Source organism: Macaca thibetana, chromosome 4 (assembly GCF_024542745.1).
Source record: "Macaca thibetana thibetana isolate TM-01 chromosome 4, ASM2454274v1, whole genome shotgun sequence".
Taxonomy (NCBI): domain Eukaryota; kingdom Metazoa; phylum Chordata; class Mammalia; order Primates; family Cercopithecidae; genus Macaca; species Macaca thibetana.
Genome location: NC_065581.1, coordinates 40,697,211 through 40,714,766, shown reverse-complemented (window position 1 = coordinate 40,714,766; position 17,556 = coordinate 40,697,211). Strand labels below are relative to the sequence as shown.

At 48.1% G+C, this 17,556-nt stretch overlaps 1 protein-coding gene across 7 annotated transcripts in view; it reads right to left on the bottom strand.

Annotated features, from left to right (window-relative positions):
• Nucleotides 1-17,556, bottom strand: part of DAAM2 (dishevelled associated activator of morphogenesis 2) — a 979,794-nt gene that overhangs the window by 55,326 nt on the left and 906,912 nt on the right. The window contains exon 1 of one of the 7 annotated variants that reach the window (XM_050787569.1): nt 9,157-9,300. The exons of 4 other annotated variants lie outside the window; for them this stretch is intronic. The gene's annotated coding sequence lies outside the window, so the exon portion shown is untranslated. Of the gene's footprint in view, nt 1-769; nt 1,341-9,156; nt 9,301-17,556 lie in introns of those variants that run through there. 2 more of the 7 variants (XM_050787572.1, XM_050787568.1) reach the window with 2 other exon arrangements.

Genomic DNA, 17,556 nt, shown 5'->3' with positions numbered 1-17,556 from the left:
GCAAGCAGGCCTGGGGGTTCCTCTTAGCTCTAATCCATCCACTTCCTCCCTGAAGCTGCTGAGTTATCATCGCCCAACTCTACCCTACACATTCGGTTGAATTCTGTTCAGTTGACATCAGCTCTAACCAGGTGACTTCAAACAAGTTACTTGGCCTCTCTGAGCCTCAGTTTCTTCAGCCATAAAACAGGGGAAATATAATAGTACATAATTCATAGGGTTTTCAGGAGGATTAAATTAGTTAATATTTGTAAAGCATTTGGAATACAGCCTACTAAAAGTAAAGACTATTAACAGCTATACAGATAAGCTGCTGTTCTACTTGTGAAGATACCTGAATGACGGTATTATAGAGTTTTCTTTCTGTAATTTCATCAGTTTTACATATTACTATAGGGCTTGGCAGATATTACAGGGGTCACGTTCAGCCCACAGACTGTTTTTGTAAACACAGTTTTATTGGAACAGTCATGCGCATTCATTTAAGTATTGTCTATGGCTACTACCATGCAACAGAGACCGTATGGCCCACAAAGCCAAAAACACTTACTATCTGGCCCCTTACAGAAAGACTGCCAATTCCTGGATTACTGCATCGATTCCTATGCAACTGACAATATCCAATTATTTTTAGCCATAAAAACACCGATTTCATATGATTCCACATATCATACTGGCTCCTCACTTGTACCGTCTGACCCACCGAGAGTGCTGCCCTCTAAATCCAGTGATTCCAACCATAATAAAGATGTATTTATTGAGCACCTACCATGTTCGAGGTTTATCTCAAACTTTCATCTTCCCTTTTTACAGACGAAGAAACTTGAGGCTCAGAAGGACGCTAGGTGTGAACCTAGGAACTCAAACCAGGTCTCCAGACGCCACTGTTGCCCTGAACAATCTGACTGACTTGTACTGTGAGCCTCGGGCAGGGCTGGGGGAGAGACAAGGAGCACTTTCAAAAATAAGCACACGCTGTTTCCAGAATTGGGGGAGCTTTTCTTAGCAGTCGCCTAAATTACAGTTTCCCCCTAGGCTCTGGGAAAGGCAAAGAAAGCAAAAGTAAATTCTCTCTGTGCAGGCCTAGGGGTGGGAGACACAGGGAGGCGTCGCTGAGACCCGAGAAGAGGAAGGAGAGAAAGGAACGTCTTTCCGGAAAAGTGAAACTGAAAATCCCTCAAAGTGACATTTCTCAAACTTGGGGGTGAGGGTGGGAGTTGAGGATTTTCCAACTGTTTTTCTCATTTTGAGAAATGATAAAGAGAATAAAGGTTTCTTTGACTCACTAGGGCACTAAACAAGCAGATGATAGTTCTCCAAGGTCATGGTCAAACCTTCATTCATTCATTCATTCATTCATTCATTCATCCACCCACCCACCCACTGAGTAAATGCCATGTATAAAGCAATGTTCTGGGTGTCTTATATGAGCCTGACATCAGATCCTAGGATGCAAGGGAGACAAGGAGGTGCGGCTCTAGGCCCTGGGACTGTAGGTGGGGAAGAGTGACTTCTGGCTGGGAGGATCTGGAACATTCACCAGAGGAACTGTCATCGAAGCTGGGCCTCAGAAGAAGGGAGGGCGTCAGCACATGCCAGGGGCTCGGGGGGTGTCCAGGAAAGCATTCTCAACAAGTGGCATGTCAGAGTGAGAACCTGGCACCAACGACAGCCCAAATGAATGAGAAGCTCTACCAGGGTGGTTCCCACTGCACCTCTCAGGGCTCAAAGAGGTGCAGTGGGAACCAAAACTACAGCCAGAAAAAGGAGGGCGTTGAGCGCCAGGGGAAGAAGGAAGAAGACATTGGAGAGTGTGTGGCTTGTGGCTGATTAGTTCCTTGGCTTATGGTAGAGGAGGGCGTTTGTGAGGTCTGAAATTAGAAGAGACATTTCTGGTGGCACTGTATGGGGTGGGAAGACAGGAGGGAGAAGTGGAAGAGGGGAAGAGTTAGGAGGCAAGTCTGTGCATCTGGGTAGAAGAGAATGAGACCCTGAACTGCCAAGAATAGAGAAGAAGAGGTGGATGCTGGCGGTGCCATGGAGGGGTGCGGGCACGCGAGTAAGAGGATGAGAGGCTGGCCATACAGAGCAAGGACCTGGGCTGACGATGAACCTGGGGAGCATAGCTTGCTCTCTGGGCAACAGCTACGAAGTGAAAGAGAAGGAATTTTAGCGCCCATGTCTCTGCTAGCCATTAGCACTGGAAGTCTGGGGCTCCTGGCCAAAGGGAAATCACCCTACACAGGAGAACCCAAGGCCTCGCCCCCTCTGCTTCCAGAAGCCAAGCCCCTCCTCTGGCTCACACAGACGGGGCTGCTGTTACTGAAAGGCACAGGAAAGGAGCCTCCAGTTTTCCTCTGTGCTCCACTCCCAGCTCTCCCACCAGAGCAACCCATCACTGAGGCCTCAGCACCGTTCCACAGCCCAGGACTGGGAGAAGCCCCCACTGGCTGCTACTCCTGATCCTCTCTCCCAGGGTCCCAGCACAAAAAGCATTCTGTCACTCTTGAGGGAAGGACCTCGAGGTTCTGTCAGGCCAACTCCGCCCTAGAAACCCAGCGGGGCCTATGCACATGGCCCCACCTGGCCCCCGGGGCTGCGCCTTCTGCAGTACAAGGTGACCTTCCCGCCTTTCTACAGAAAGGCCCCTGCTCCTGCCTCAGGACCCACAGGCACACAGTCCATCTCCTCTGGGAGGGCAGACTGGGATGGGGCAGTGACTAGGGGGTAACTAGGGGGTAGGATGGGAGCTGAGCCAACCCCTGAAAGGCAAATGTCGTTGAAAATATAAATCCAGGGTGACTCCTTTTCTCCTCCTAAATTTTGTGTGTACAATTTCACCACTCTATTCATACTTTCAAACAAAACTTCGTCGAGTCCTTAAGTACCGTGCTCTTAGCTGTGAAAATGTATAATAAGCATGAGTTCAGTCTGGTTGGGAAGGGACACAAATAAAATAAAGTGTGGACATGGTTATGATAAGGGAAGTACACAGGTTTGAGTCTGAGGAATGCCTGCAGAACTGCATCCCAGCGGGGGTTCTGGTCCACCCTAAACCCTCTGCTCATAAACATGGTTTAGAGGGGGCATCGTAGAGTGGAATGAGGGCTGGGAATACTCAGAGATGCTACCAAAGATCAAGAACAGAAGTCCAACCAAGGGTTATTGATGCCATAGGAGATTGCAAGCACCTCGGGCAAGAGAACATGAGTACTTTGGGCCTCATCTGTAAATGAGCCAGTCAAACTACGTATTGTCTAGGAGTTTCTTCTACCCCTGTCACTAGGATCTGCGTCAGACAGTACATGAGGTGTTAAATGATGCTGTTTGAATTGAATCCTATCCTATGAGCTCCCTAAAGGAGCTCATTCATTCATCTGCTCATTCATTCATCCAACCATCATTGATTTTTAGCACCTACTCTATGCCCGGCACTGCTCTCGGGGCTGGGTACATGCAGGCAAACTCATCAGACACAGCTCCTGCCCTCACAGAGCTGTGGTCTCCTAAGCTCAGAGTCCCTTTTGTCCTTTGTCTTCAATCCCTAATGCCCCATCCTGTGAATGATTCTCACCACCTTTTTCTAAAATGCCTTGGAAGCATTTGTTTCATTCCCAAACACCAGGCTCCAGATCAGCCCCACGTGATCTCATGCTGAGACCCCTGCCAACCTCTCTCATTTCCCCCTTTCCCAGTCACCCTGCAAACAGCTCTCTGAATGATGTGCTTCTAGACTTATTCTGCACTCCTGGGTTCAGCTGAATTGACAGGGCCCTGGGTGGATAAGAACAGGGTGCTCACAGCCTGGGCCACGCTTCAGAAATTTATTAGAGGCAGATGAGATGGCAAAGAGGACTAGGAATGGGAGTTTTCAGGACAAAGCATTAGGAGGGATGTGGATTGAGTGGGGTCCAGGAGGGAGCCTGAGTCCTTGTGCACTGGACAGGCAAGTATAGATGCTCACTAAAATGGAGGAAAGAGGGAGGAGAAGACAGATGACATGAATGCATGTGTAGTATGTGTGTGGCGTGTGTGGTGGGGTACGTGTATGTGTCATGTGTATAGGCAGTATATGTGCATGTGTGGTGTGATATGGTATGTATGTGTGATGTGTGTAGGGTGTGTGTGGGCACACGGTATGTGTGTAGATAGGGTATGTGTATGTGTGGTATGTGTGGCATATGTGTGGGTGGCATATGTGTATGTGTGGTGTGTAAGAGGTATATGTTCATGTGTGGTGCATGTGTGTAGATGGGTTTTATATGCATGTGGTATGTGTCTGAGGTGTGTGTATGCGTGGTGTGATATGGTATGTCTATGTTATTTGTGGTATGTTTGTGTAGTGTGTGTGGTATGTAGATGGGGTCTGTAGGTGGCATGTGTGTGAGTGGCATATATGTATGTATGGTGTGTAGGTGGTATATGTTCATATGTGGTATGTGTATAGTGGGGCTGTGTCTGTGGTGTGTGTATATATGGTGTGATGTGGTATGTATATTTGTGGTACGTTTGTGTAGTGTATGTGGTGTGTATGTAAATGGGGTGTGTGTGTGGTGTGTGTATTGGATGTGTGGTGTGTGTCTCTGGTGTGTGTGTTGTGTGTGTTCAGGTGTCGTATGTGTGATGTGTGTATATACATATGATGTGTGTGTGGTGTATGTGTGGTGTGTATGTGTAGTATGTGTGTAGCATGTATGTAAGTGGGGTATATGTTTGGTGTGTGTAGGTGGTATATGTACGTGTGTGGTGTATGTGTATGTGTGGTGTGATATGGTATGTATGTGTGATATGTGTGTGGTGTGTGTGGTGTGCACAGGCAGAGTATATGTATGTGTGTGTAGGTGGTGTGTGTGTGGTATATATGTGTGTATGTGTGCTTGGTATGTGTCTGTATCTGTGCTGTGGTGTATGTGTTGTGTAGTATATGTATGTGTGGTACATATGTGTGGTGTATGTGTAGGTTGTGTGTATGTATGGTGTGTGTGTGACATGTATTGTGGTGTATATACGTGGTATGTGTATGGCATTTGTGGGGGTGGGATATGGGGATATGGGTATGTGGGGGGGGTTTGTGGTATGTGTATATGTAGTGTTTATGTGTGGAATATGTGTAGATGGGGTTTGTGTACATGTGGTGTTTGTGGTGTACATGTGGTGTATATGTGTGGTATGTGTGGTATATGTATGTAGGGGGTGTATGCAGGTTGTGTGTGTGGTGTGTATATGTGTATGTGTGGTCTATGTGGTATGTGTATACTGTGTGTGTGCTGCATGTGTAGATGGGGTTTGTGTGTGTGGTATATGTGTGGTGTGGTATATGTGTAGTATGTGCAGTGTGTGTGATATGTGTATGTGTGACAGGGTATGTTTAGGTGGTGTGTGTGCATGTGTGATGAGTGTATATGTGCATGTGGGGTGTGTATGTGTTGTGTGTGTGGTGTGCCTATGTCTGGTGTATACACATGGTATATGTGTGATGTGTGCATAGATGGGGTTTGTGCACGTGTGGTGCATGTGTGATGTGTACGGGATATGTATGTGTGGTGTATACACATGGTATCTGTGATGTGTGTATAGATGGGGTTTGTGTATGTGTGGTGTGTGTGTGGTGTGTATGTGTGATATGTGTGTAATGTGGTATGTGTATGTGTGGATGTGTGTGTAGAAGGTTTATGTGCATGTGTGGTATATGTGTGTGTGTGGTGTGTATATGTGTGGTGTGTGTAGTGTGTGTGATGGGGTTTGGGTACATGTGGTATTGTGTGGTATATGTATGTGTGGTAAGGGTGTAGGTGATGTATATGTGCACGTGTGGTGTATGTATATGTGTGTGGGGGGTGTGTACGTGTGGTGTATATGTGTGGTGTGTGTAGTGTGATGGGGTTTGTGTACATGTGGTGTGTGTATGGTGTATATGTGTGGTGTGTGGGGTGTATGTATGTGTGGTGGGGGGCGTAGGTGATGTATATGTGCATGTATGGTGTGCATATATGTGTGCTCATCTCCAAAAAGCAGACACATGCTTGTACCGACTTCCAAGTCTAAGTAGAAAGAAGACCCAGGCAACTCCCCAAGGTATATGAGCAGAAGAAACAGTAAGATCACTGGAAATCAGCCCCTGTGCCAATTTCTGACCAGCCCGCTCTTTGTTTATAAAGGAGTTGCCCAAGCATAATATTTAGGAAATGTTACTGTTCAGAAGGCAATGTCTTTTCTTCTTTTTCCCATGAACCACACTATAGCCTGGGAGCACAGACCCATTCAAAGGATGCTTACATACGCCATAGACCATGCATCTCGTTTAATCTTACAACAACCCTGAGAGGTCAGAACTTTTGACTGATGAGGACCCTGAGGTTCAAAACCAGGAGACGATGCCCAAACTAGGGCTCTTCCTGTAACACACTATCACATTCCAACCCAGTTTCGATTTAGCTCTGGGTGGCGTGTGTGTATGTGTGTGTGTGTGTCCAGCAGAAACTGGGTTCCCCTTGGGTGTATACTACAATGGGGCATACTTCCCCGCAACCCCCTGCCTCTGCTATTTGAAATCAGGGTGGTAGGTTTTACATCCCCATTTAGCTTGAAATAGAAAAAGCAAGTTGCTGACAATAACGTATCCCAAACTATTCCATGCTCCACACTTTAAAACATAAATATTTCACACATTTCTAGAAAAGAGAATACTAGTATTTATTAAAAGCTAGGCTAGGCTCAAAATTTTATACCTATTATTTAAGGATGCCAGCATCCTGCAAAAGCAGTAATATGATCTCCATTTTTACATATGGGAAAAGTAAGGCTCAGAGAAGATCGGTAACTTGCCCAAGTTAGTAAAGTAGATAAAACACGTGACGTCAGTCTGACTGATGCCAACATTCAGATACAGCCTTCCCACGGCAAGCAGAACACGGCTTGTAAACGGCAGCATCACTGTACACCGCAGGCATCGCCACAGCCATAGCACCTCCTGTGGCGCACTTCCCATCTCTTCCCCATCTCCCCATCCCAGCTCACAGGAAACAACTCAGTGCTTGCATAACGAAACCCTGTCCTTAGTCACACACAGCAATTGGGCCCCATCATCTCACCACACACTTAGTCACAGAAAGGTCTAGGCTGTCCCACCTTCAGGATTGGCCTCTTGGGCGTGTGAGCTGGGCACACTCAGAAGGGCCCTGCGCTTGGTTTAAAGCTCTGCTGTTGCTGTCTTGAAACTTTTAATAATTTTTGAACAAGGAGTCCCGCATTTTCATTTTGTGCTGGGCCCGCAAATCACGCAGCTGGCCCTGCCCATCTTCTCCAGCAGCCAGCGCAGGCAGCCCTTCCCAGGAAGAGCGGCCTGGCTGGCCACTCCCTGTGTGTTTCCAAAAATGTTACCCACAGTCCCTGAGTGGTCCGGACGGAACACAGACAAGTTACTTCACTCTGGGGTGGCTTCCTGTTCAAGTGGCCTCGATCTACATCTCAGTAACTGCTGGACTACTCCCCACCCTGATCTTTCTTCCCCATCACACCCCACTCCTCCACTCCACACTCCCTGGTTTCCAGTCACGGTATCCCACTCATTCCTCCTCAAATGCACCATTGCTCAAGGGACTGAAATTCCTAGAGGGCAGGGACATTTTTATCTCCAACTCCCCCCACAGTGCTCTTTCCATACACACAGCAGGAACTTGATAAGAGTTAAAGGATTAAATGAATTGCTACAATGTTATCTGTCAATTTAAAAAAAAAGTTTTTAAAAATTGGTATGATAAAAAATAAATTGCTTTATTTCCTGAATTCTTGACTCTATCAATTATAAGACATATCATCAATGTGATGACATGACATTAAGCATACACAAAGCTTGTACATCCTTCTGAAATTAAATAATAAAAGCAGGAGACTATTTTAGCTTTGAAACCTAGTAAAGAATGGACTAGCTCGTTCTGCATGTGGATTCTCAACATTACCCCTCCCCCCAATCTCATGCCCACCTCCCCTGCTTCCTCCCCGTCTTCTCTCATCCATCTCCACTGCAGATCCCACCTTCCTCAAGCAGCCTTCCTAACCACTCCAATCTACCTGCATTCCCCTAAATAAACTCAAAGCACTTTTTGTCTGCTGTTTATAGGACACGTCATTGTATACTACCTCGTGGCACTTTACATTATTTAATATCTTATATGCATTGTTTATTTTTTTTTTTTTAAGATGGAGTCTCTGTCTGTTGCCCAAGCTGGAGAGAGGCGGCACAGTCTCAGCTCAGTGCAACCTCCGCCTCCCAGGTTCCAGCAATTCTCCTGCCTCAGCCTCCCAAGTAGCTGGGTTTACAGGCGCCCACCACCACACCTGGCTAATTTTTTGTATTTTTAGTAGAGAAGGGATTTCATCATGTTGGCTAGGCTGGTCTCCAACTCCTGACCTCAAGTGATCCACCCGCCTCGGCCTCCCAAAGTGCTAGCATTCTACACATGAGCCACTGTGCCTGGCCACATTTATGTTTTTTATACCAATTAACTTCTCCCCCATCTAGACTCTGAGCCCACGAGAATAGCTCCTGGCGCAGTGGACTGTGTGCAGCAGGTCCTCGGTCCTCAGTGAGCTCTTCCTGAAGGAATGACATCTAACAGCAGTGTGTGGGGAGAGGCAGAGTGAAGAAAGTGGTTAACACCCCAGGAATGAACCTTCATGGCCCACCCAGTGACTCAGGTCCTTCAACTCGTGAAGGCATCCAGGCCTTGGCCAGGCACCCTCAATAGGTGTCTCAAGTGACCCTCAGCAAGTGGCAAAGGAATGCTTCTTTATAAACCTGCATGGTTAAATCAGGCCTTGGAATTCTGTTTGTTTCACTTCTGTTTTTAATTTCCCCCTCCTCCCTGTCAACAAAAGGCATCTTGCATGTAAAAGGTATGAGATATTTTTCCTCTCTGTGCTTTGAGGGATGCTTTCTCTGACGGAAATGAGGCTCTGGCTCCAGGACTCCAGGCTACAGAAGCTGAGATTTCCTCTAAGAACACAGGCCAATCCTCAAGCCCTGAGAACAGTCCTTGAATGGACTCCCTGTTTCTAAATTGTCTCTTTTCAACCCAGATATCCTTGCAAGCTCTACCCCGATTACTGCCACTGAAGGGATCCCCCTCCTCAGTGCCCAGTGTTGAAGCCACTTACCCACCTCATCCTGGAAAGTGCACTGCTGTGTGTCGCCTCTTTCCACCCTGTCACCCCTTCAGAAGCCTTTTCTCAGTTCTCTCTCCTCAAGTTGTGAACAATGTGAAATCTGATCCACCTGCCCCAAGAACGCCAGGCTCCCCCTAGCCTCTGATTCAGCCGAAGCCACTCAGGTCAGAGCTCCTCCCAGTAATCCCTCCAAGTAGAGGCCCTCCCTCTGGAGCCCCTCCCCCACCCTTCCCCAAGGAGTTCCCACCCCCCTGGAACCCCTCCCCTGGGAGCCCCCTCCTCCCAGAGTCCCTCCCCCTGGAACCTTGCCCCTGGAGCTCCTCCCCATGGAACCCTGCCCCTGGGACCGCCCCTCCCCCTGGAGTCTCTCCCCCTGGAACCATCTCCCTGGAGCTCCTCCCCCTAGAAGCCCCTCCCCCACCCTTCCCCAAGGAGTTCCCACCCCCCTGGAACCCCTCCCCCTGGAGCCCCTCCTCCCAGAGCCCCTCCCCCTAGAACCCTCCCCCTGGAGCCCCTCCCCCTGGAACCCCTCCTCCCAGAGCCCCTCCCCCTGGAACCCTCCCCCTGGAGCTCCTCCCCCTAGGATCCCCTCCCCACCCTTCCCCAAGGAGTTCTCGCCCCCCTGGAACCCCTTCCCCTGGAGTCCCTCCTCCCAGAGCCCCTCCCCCTGAAGCCCCTCCCCTGGAACCCCGCCCCTGGAACCTCTCAGCTGAAACACCTGGCAAGCCTCACTTCCTGCTGGAAGCCTTCCCGGCCACCCTTCCTCCTCCTCAGCATCCTGTGTTTCTCCCATAATCAAATATCAGGCAGATCTATTGTTTCCTGAATTACAGTCACTCCCCCTGGGCTGTGATCTTCTTAGGTCAGGGACAGTGTTGCACAGTGAAATGGGCACCCTGGTGCCCAGCAAAGAGCCTGGCACATAGTAGATAGACCAGGGCTTTGCCAAGGTGCAGACCCTGGATGTCTGGCCTTCTCCTGTATCCTCTCCCCTCCAAAAACTCCCCTCCATCTCCTTCCTTCAGACTAATTCAGCAATGGTCACTCCAAACTTCTCTTTTCCCTCATCTCCAGCTCCACATTTCCAACGATCCACATTTCCATTCAGATGCGCTGATGCTAGTGCCACCAACTTCCTCTACAACTGACCTCTCCTTTCCTTCCCCCCGGACCACCCCGAACTTCAAAGATAGAGAAGCATCTTTAACTCTTCTTTTGTCTGAAATACTGCTATATGCCAGGCATTTTATATGTACTATCTCACTTAATTCTCACAAGAAACTCTGAAATGTGGGTATTAGCATCCCGATTTTAAGGATAAGGAAACTGATGTTCAGTGAAGTGAAGCAACCTTCCCAAGGTCACAAGCCCAAAACTGACTGAGCCAGGATTAGAGGCAGGTTCTGACCTAGCTGTCTTTTTATTTTATTTTTTAATTTTTATTTATTTTTTATTTTTTTGAGACTCTCTTGCCCAGGCTGGAGTGCTGTGGTGCGATCTTGGCTCACTGCAACCTCTGCCTGAGCCTCCCAAGTAGCTGGGACTATAGCCATGTACCCATCACACCTGGCTAATTTTTGAATTTTGTGTAGAGACAGGGTTTCGTCGCCCAGGCTGGTATTGAACTCCTGGCCTCCAGTGATCTGTCTGCCTCAGCCTCCCAAAGTGCTGGGATTGTGAGTGTGAGCCACTGTGCCTGGCCATGACCCAGCTGTCTTAAACTCCCATTCTTCTCCCCCAACACAGAGGTACTCCTGCACCCACACACAGTTCTCTATTTTATAGATTATCCAGCCTTCATATCCAGTCTACTGGGTTCTACATAGAAATGCTTCCTGCATCAAGTCTGTGCTCACCTGTGTGAACACTGGGCTCCCCTCACTGGCCTCTGGGAGGCTGGTTATGCAGAGCCTCCTGCGATTTGCTGGCAGTGTGGACTCACCTCATACTGCTCTGTGAGCCTGCACATGCTCTAAGCTTGGAACCATTTCTCTCAGGCATTGTCCTTTCTTGCCAGCTTGGCTGACCTCCAGCCCAGGCTGAGGCTGATCCCTTTCTTCAGGTCTCCATCTGCACCCTTCTGATTCCTCCTTTTGGCTTCAGGTCCTGAGCTTGGTTCTCAGGTCAGAACCACTCAACAGACTACCTGCTTAAACAATATCCTGGGTTTCCCAGCTCTCTTCTCTCAATTTAATTCCTGTTTTCTCCACTTTCAACAGAACATCTCAAACTAAGTGCACCTTTTGAGTCCACCTAGTGCACTGCCAAAAGATGCAGATTCCAGGGCCCTGCCCTCAGAGTTTCTAAGTAAGCAGATCTGGGAGGAAGAACGAGGAATCTGCATTTTAACAAGTTCCCTAGGTGATCTGGATGCAGGCAATTTAATTCACTGACGTTTCTCTTTCCTCTTTTTTCGCCAGAATTTTTACAAACCTTTTTAACAATTCACACCTTCTATCCAAAGTTATGAGCAGATCCCTCAGGTTTTCTTGCCTGGCTGCAAAGTGGAATCACGGGGCAATTTAAAAAAAAAAAAAAAAAAAAAACGATGCCTGGACCCAGCCTGAACCAATTAATACCATCTCTGTGGGAGAAGGGAGAGGGGGAGCCACTAGGGTGAGCAGTTCATCGTGGTTTGCCCAAGATCGCCCTAGTTTTAAAACTGAAAGTCCCAACCAGGCACGGTGGCTCACGCCTGTAATCCCAGCACTTCGGGAGGCCAAGGTGTGTGGATCACTTGAGGTCAGGAGTTGGAGACCAGCCTGGCCAACATGGTGAAACCCCGTCTCTACTAAAAACACAAAAATTAGCCAGGTGTGGTAGTGTGTGCCTGTAATCTCAGCTACTCGGGAGGCGGAGGCAGGAGAATCACTTGAACACAGGAGGTGGAGGTTGCAGTGAGCCAAGATTGCACCACTGCATGCCAGCCTGGGTGACAGAGCAAGACTCCATTTCAAAAAAAAAAAAAAGAAAGAAAAAAGAAAGTCCCATATCACAGGAACCTTCTCAGTCCCAGGCAGGCTCTGACAGTTGTAAAATCTCTCCAGGTGACACTAATTTGTAGGCAAGTTTACCAAACACTGGACTGCATCCAGGTCAGATAAGGCCTCAACCAACCAGCCACTCTCCCTAGAATTCCCAAAAGTCAGAGCGCACCTGCATTCTGTTTTCATTGAGCGCGGTTATTTTCAAATTTGTCCCTAGGCCAGCAGCATCAGCATCACCCGGGAATTTGAAAAGGTGGCGCCATCTTCAATAATAATAGCAATAATAATCCACATCTACAATTTATCCACGTTTCTTCTATGGACCATGCACCTCCTTGGGTACCTTATGTGTCCTCCTTCAACTCACAAGAAAAACGTGAGGTCATTCTTACTGTGATCTCTAGTTGACAAATGAAGACATTGGGCCCCAGAGAGGCTGAGGGAACCAGGTGAGGGCAGACTGCTAGTTACTGGCAACACTGTGCCTAGAGCCCCAACATGCCTAACTCCACAGCCCCCTGCTCCTCTCTCACCTGCAGATCTTCTGCAAATCCCTACCAGAAGGCGTCGGATGTGTGGACTGACTTGAGTGAGGTGGTGACTAGGGAATTATCCGTCAGGCATGGGCTGGCGGTAGAGGTGGTTTGAGGCTGGGAGGTCCATCCCACAGGGAGAGTGTAGGGCTGATCAGAGGGGGCCTGTTTTGATTCTGGTGCAGCAAACATTTACTGACAACCAACTAACTAGATGGCTTGAATATGCCATCTCATTAAATTCAGCAATAACTCCATAAAATATATGGCATTGGGGTTTTGTAGGGGCCATACATACAAGTTTCCCCTTCATGCTCAAGTTCAGGACCAATTGAGAAACAGACGCATGAAGCCCCTGATAGAAGTCAAAATGGCATCTTTTGTGTGTGTGTGTGTGAGATGGAGTTTCACTCTTGTTGCCCAGGCTGGAGTGCAATGGCGCGATCTCGGCTCACTGCAACCTCTGCCTCCCGCGTTCAAGCAATTCTGTCTGTCTCAGCCTCCAGAGTAGCTGGGATTACAGGTGCGTGCCACCATGCCTGGCTAATTTTTGTATTTTTAGTAGAGACGGGGTTTCATCATAATTGTCAGCACTTTGGGAGGCTGAAGTAGGTGGATCACCTGAGGTCAGGAGTATGAGAATAGCAGCTATGTTTCTGATAGAGTTGTTGGGAGGAAGTGGCTTTACCGGCCAAATGCACTCCTAATATTCCACTCATGAATGAGGCCAATTCACACATCCAATCACTAGCATAGGATGGGGACCATGGACCTCCCCATAGGAGCAAGCTCCTGAGCTCACGGCCAAGAGCCGGCCAGATGCACCCACCCTGCAGGTGGCAGATCCAAGAGAGATGGGGGAAGCAGTTGGCAGGCCCAGCTCATACTTCTTTGAGAGTCACCAGTTGGAGACGCCTTGGCTCTTCCCTTGAGGAAGTGATTGGGAGGGAGAAGCCTGAGAGTGGGCAGCAGGGTTCTCCACCCACATGCACATCAGAGCTACTCATGCCCCAGGCCCACTCCCAGAGATGCTGACTTAGTCCGAGAAGGGAGGGAGTGGGCATTAATACTTTGTGAAAGTTCTCCAGGTGATGCTAAGGTGCTGAGTACTGACAGCCACTCACAGAAGATCTCTTGGAAACCAGACACCAGGGCAGTGCCTCTAGAAGAGTTGGAATTGTTCCTATTTTACAACCAGGGAAACAAGGGCTCAGGAAACTTGAGTATCTTGCCCTATGTCCAGAGCTAGTAAATAGAATAGTAAGGCTGAGTAACGGCAGTTAACAAATGGGCTTTCCCCCAATTTAGGGTGGACTTGGAGGTTTGCAGCCAGTTTGGAGCCAGATCAGCCAAAGCAGCCATTCTCGAGCTTCATCCTGCATCAGAATTTCCTGGAGGGCTTGTTAAAATGCAGATTGCTGGGCCCCACCCCAGAGTTTCTGATTTAGAGAGAAGGCTCTGTAGCTATGAGAATAGATGACAATGGGGCTTTGGAGTTAGGCATACCTGGGTTCTAGGTACAGCTTTGTCACCAACTAACAATATGACCTTGCCTGGTTTACTTGACCTCTCTTGGGCTCAGTGTCTTCATTTGTCAACTAGAGATCACAGTAATAATGACCTCACGTTTTTCTTGTGAGTTGAAGAAGGACACATAAGGCACCCAGGGTGGTGCATGGCCCGTAGTAGAAATGTGGATAAACTGTAGATGTCATTTTTGCTGCTGTTATTTAGGGATGACTTCTTTAAGAAGACTGGAAGGCTGGGGGAAGGTTTTAGATGCAGACAAGAATACCAAGAGATAGAACACCAAAGTATGAATGAACTAAGTCTTAAAGGATGCAGCGACATGAGCTAAAATGGAGCCAAGGCAAGTGCACAGAACTGAGAATGAGGGAATCTTGTGCAGAGAGGGTTGGTCTGCTGCGAATCTGGCCGGCAGAGGGGCTGGGATTTAAAGTCACCCAAAATAGAACTTCCTTCTCTCCAAGCTTGCAATCCATGTTTCCCCTCCTCCCCTTTTCTCTGGGCCACACTCCACATGCCTGTGTCCGGACTCATTTGTTACAACTGTCCCCCCAACCACCCCACCCCCAACCCTGCCCTGGGGATTCAAGGAATCTTAGCAATGTCTCCAAGTTCTGGAGGAAAGGAAGAAGAATATAAGGGGGAAACCATCTCTGGGCCTGTCTTTGTATGACTTCCCTCAGTTCCCCAACCTCCCCTTCTCAAGACAAGGTCCTTCCAAGTCAGCATCAGCCTGGCCATCTCATTAGGGTGGGCACCAAGAGGGGTACCAACAGCCTTCTTCCAACCACTCAACCACAGAGTCCTCTTTGCATCTTCGCCAACCCATGCCCCTGCCTCTTTCATAGCCACACTCAATGCGTATCCCCTCAAGCCTTCCCTGATGAATCTCACTGGATGGCAAGAGTTCCTTCCTCCATATGTTTGTTCATTCCTTCAGCCACTCATTCCACAAATGTTCTCTGAGCACCAACTCTGTGACCTGGCACCAATATGAGAAAAGACATAGTCCCTGCCCTCCTGCAGGCTAAAGAAGAGAGCACTAGATTTGGAGCCCAGAGTTTGGAGCTCATATTGTCATAAGGAAAAAATAGAACCCCAGCTCATGTTCATCAAGTCTCTTCTAACATGAGAAGAGATCTCCCAGCCACTGGTGGGACACTGTCAAATCTTCCTGCTCTCTCTTTTACACACAGAAAATACATAAAATAAAACATACTGTATCAGACATGGATAACACACTTCATGACCCCATGCTGTTCTCCACCCTGCAGACTTTAGAAATTTGTCTGAGTCTAAATGCATGCCATCTTTAGTCACTGCCTGGACCTCTATGTCCAGCATCTTACCTTATGACCATGTCAACCAGCATTTCTGGGCTTGTTCAGATGTGCCAGGCACCAGAGATAAAGAGATGAACAAAATACATTCCTGAGCACCTGGAGCTCACAGTCCAGTGGGAGAGTCATGCACATAAACAGATAGTCATGACACAATGCGGGAAGCACACAGTGACCCAAGTAAGGCATTGTGGTGTGGGTGGAGAGAGGCACCTGATAGGCTGGCTGTTGACAAGGAGGACACCAGGGAAGGCTTCCTGGAGAAGACAATGCCAGAGCTCTGTCTTAAGGGAAAGTGAGTCTGAAACTGAGCCTGTGCGTTGGCTTGGCTCCTGCCACTTCAGGTCACCTTAATCACTTCTCATTGATTTTTCTCCCTTCCTTTCCCTGCCCTCCATCTCAGAATTCCCAGGGCATTGGAGCTTTTGGAAATGTGAATCCAAATGCATGTGGTGTGATTATGGCTGAATTTTCTCCTTCCTCTTATATACAGTCAATATTATAACACCAACAGCATGATGCTGATTATGTAATAAAAGCTTAAAACATAAAGTGGGAGTTTATTTCCCCCTGACTATTTGTAGGTGGTGCCCAGATACCCCCTTGGCCTTTCAACTCCAGTGCAAGTGAAACCAGAGCTGAGTTTTCAAATGTCGCACATGATCCTCAACAGCTCCTAGCAGACAGAAAAGGGCAGGGCTTTGGCCAACTTGAGAACTGAGAGTCAGGGCTGTACCAGGCTCGGCAAACAGGAGCTACAGCTGCAAATCAAAGGCCTCTTTCACTAGGGAAGCAGAGTGGAGTTGAAGGATGTCCACATCACACTTTTTCTCCAGTGCAGTCACCCAAACAGTTTGTGAAAAATCACAGTCAAAATGAGTGAAAAAAGAAGGATGTAGGTAGTCACATGCATACAAATGGGGGAATTTGAAAACCAGCAAGCCCCTCTCTAAATCTGAAATGAGATATCCTATGACAATATAAGAGGTATGCCCTTATATTTACCCCTGGTGGAGCCAACTGAAACCCATACCCATTTCTCTGGGGGATGTTGTACATTATTCAAGGCGCTACATCACACGTCACTGAGTGCTAAAGAACCATTACCCCAAGACGCGTTTCTGAGAAGCAGCAAAAGCCTTAGGCATACGACGGGGTCAAGAATCCAGAATTTTTAGATTCTAAACTTGGCTCTGCCACTAACAAGCTGCAAGACTGTGGGAAAGCTGCTTGACTTCTCTAAGTCTTACCTCCTTCATCTGTAGAGACTATGACAGGACCTAACCCCAAGGTAGTAGTGAGGACTGGGTGAGAATTCAGGCATAGCACTGCTTGTCAGATACAGAGGATTTCACAAGGAAAATAGTTTAAAAATTTCCCAACATATTTGCCTCTGGAAAATGCCAGTGTTTCATTTTTCCTTTTCATTTTTTCTTGTACAATTCTAATATCAGAGCTAAGCCAGGACCTTGTTTTCCCTGGGAAAAGAAGACTGATAGCTTCCAGAACAAAATGGCGCATAGAGGGAGGAACAGTTGATACGAGGCAATGATGTCTCCTCTAGACAGGACAGGGCAATAGAAAACCTTTATAGTCCGTGCACAGTGGCTCAAGCCTGTAATCCCAGCACTTTGGGAGGCCGAGGTAGGCAGATCACTTGAGGTCAGGAGTTCAAGACCAACCCAGCCAACATGGTGAAACTCTGTCTCTAATAAAAATACAAAAAAAAATTAGCCAGATGTGGCTTGTAATCTCAGCGACTTGGGAAGCTGAGGCAGAAGAATCACTTGAACCTGGGAGGCAGAGGTTGTAGTGAGCTGAGATTGCAGCACTGCATTCCAGCCTGGGCGACAGAGCGAGACTCCATCAAGGAGGAGGGAAGGGAAGGAGAAGGAGGAGAAGGAGAAGGAGGAGGAGAAGGAAGAGGAGAAGGAGGAGGAGAGGGAGAAGGTGGAGGAGAGGGAGGAGAAGGTGGAGGAGAGGGAGGAGAAGGTGGAGGAGAGG